General features: G+C 58.6%; 1 pseudogene across 1 annotated transcript in view; it reads left to right on the top strand.

The window, feature by feature from the left end:
• The first annotated feature begins 1,067 nt into the window (after positions 1-1,067).
• LOC116546361 overlaps positions 1,068-1,786 on the top strand; it is a 10,359-nt pseudogene continuing 9,640 nt past the window's right edge. The window contains exon 1 of the transcript XR_004266687.1: positions 1,068-1,245. The product of XR_004266687.1 is annotated as an MKI67 FHA domain-interacting nucleolar phosphoprotein-like (transcript). The remainder of the gene's footprint in view (positions 1,246-1,786) is intronic.

Raw genomic sequence — 1,786 nt, forward strand, 5'->3', positions numbered from 1 at the left:
CAGCTGTTCGGGAGGCTGAGGTAGGAGAATCGCTTGAACCCGGAAGGCGGAGATTGTGGTGAGCCGAGATCGCGCCATTGCCCTCCAGCCTGAGCAACAGGAGAGAAACATCCTCTCAATGAAAAGAATAAATAAGCAAGCCGGGCGTGGTGGCTCAATCCTGTAATCCCAGCACTTTGGGAGGCCGAGGCGGGTGGATCACGAGGTCAAGAGATCGAGACCATCCTGGTCAACATGGTGAAACCCCGTCTCTACTAAAAATACAAAAAATTAGCTGGGCATGGTGGCACGTGCCTGTGATCCCAGCTACTCAGGAGGCTGAAGCAGGAGAATTGCCTGAATCCAGGAGACGGAGGTTGCGGTGAGCCGCGATCGCGCCATTGCACTCCAGCCCGGGTAACAAGAGCGAGACTCCGTCTCAAAAAAAAAAAAAAAAAAAAAGAATAAATAAGCAAATTAAGGAATGGGAGCAGCATGTCCAGGGCACAGGTATTGTTCTGAAATTTATTTTAGACCTCTTTTGAAAGTACGCGTGAATGTAATTGTTTCAGGCACTTGGTTTTTTCGAGACCGAGTCTGGGTGTCACCCAGGCCGGAGTGCAATGGGGCGATCCTGCCTCCCCGCACACTCCTGCCTCTGCCTCCGGAGTAGCTGAGATTCCAGGCCCGCGCCACAGCGCCCGGCTAGTTTCAGGCACTCTTAAATGAAGCCACTCAGCGCCTCGCCAGCGGAGGGCGCCGGAGCTCGCCGCGGACCAGACCCAGACCCACCCCCGCGCCTCGCCACGCCCCCTGCCCCGCCCTCCGCTTGCCTCACGCCGGGGCCCACGCCCCCGTCCATCCGCGCGTTCCTGTCCCGCCCCTCGCCACGCCTCATGTCCCCGCCCTTGCCCCGCGCACTTTATATTCCGCCCCCTTGCCATTCCGCCCCCTTGCCGCACCGCCCCTCGTGCCCCGCCCCGGCTCCGCCGCACCACTGAGCTCCAACCCGGGGCCCGACTCTGGGCCCTCCGCGTCCCTCCACACGGCTACCCTCGCGGTTCGCAGCGCCCGCGTCCTGATTCTACTTCCGCTTCGGAGGACTTGGGAGCCCGACGTTTCCGGGAGCGCCCCGTGGAGTTAGTGTTGGCCGCTTTTGGCATGGCGGCGTTTTCTGGTCCGGCTGCGCCAGTCTTGTCGCTTAACCCGCAAGAAGATGCCGAGTTTCAAAAGGAGGTGGCGCAGGTTCGCAAGCGCGTAACCCAGGTGAGCAGGCGCCCTAGCCCAGGCTGCGAGTAGGGGAGACGCACCGGTTTAGGGGGTTTCTGGGGTCACGCAGTTCCCGGCCCGGCTCCTCTTGCCTTCGCGCTCGCCTTCGTTACCTCCAGGGTCTCCCAACCGGATTCGCCTGAATCAGGGACCGACCTCTTGAGCTTGCAGGCCATGTTTCCCAGACGAAAGGGTTTACGCTGGCCAGTACATTATGGAGGGGTTTGGCCGCTGAGGCCTTGGAGCCTTCATGTGGAGAGTAAGGGGGAAGTATTGGGGTGATGGAAGTGGAGGAAGGAGCCAGCTGGAGGAAATGGGCTCCCATACCGCAGGTTATCTCCGGGTTAGAGCTGTCACTGCCGCGTTGCCTCCGAAAATGGGGGCCCCAGACTTATCACTCTCGGGAGGTTTGTATGCCGGGTTGGAGATCTGAGAGTTATCAAAATACTTTATTTGCCAAGTTGCACTTGCTGAGTAGGGCCCCTGACATCCCTTATACTTTCTGTGTGTGTGTTTTTTTTTTTTTTTTTTTTTTTTT

This window comes from Sapajus apella, unplaced genomic scaffold (assembly GCF_009761245.1).
Source record: "Sapajus apella isolate SASKATOON/1434 unplaced genomic scaffold, GSC_monkey_1.0 scaffold804, whole genome shotgun sequence".
NCBI classification, from domain to species: Eukaryota; Metazoa; Chordata; class Mammalia; order Primates; family Cebidae; genus Sapajus; species Sapajus apella.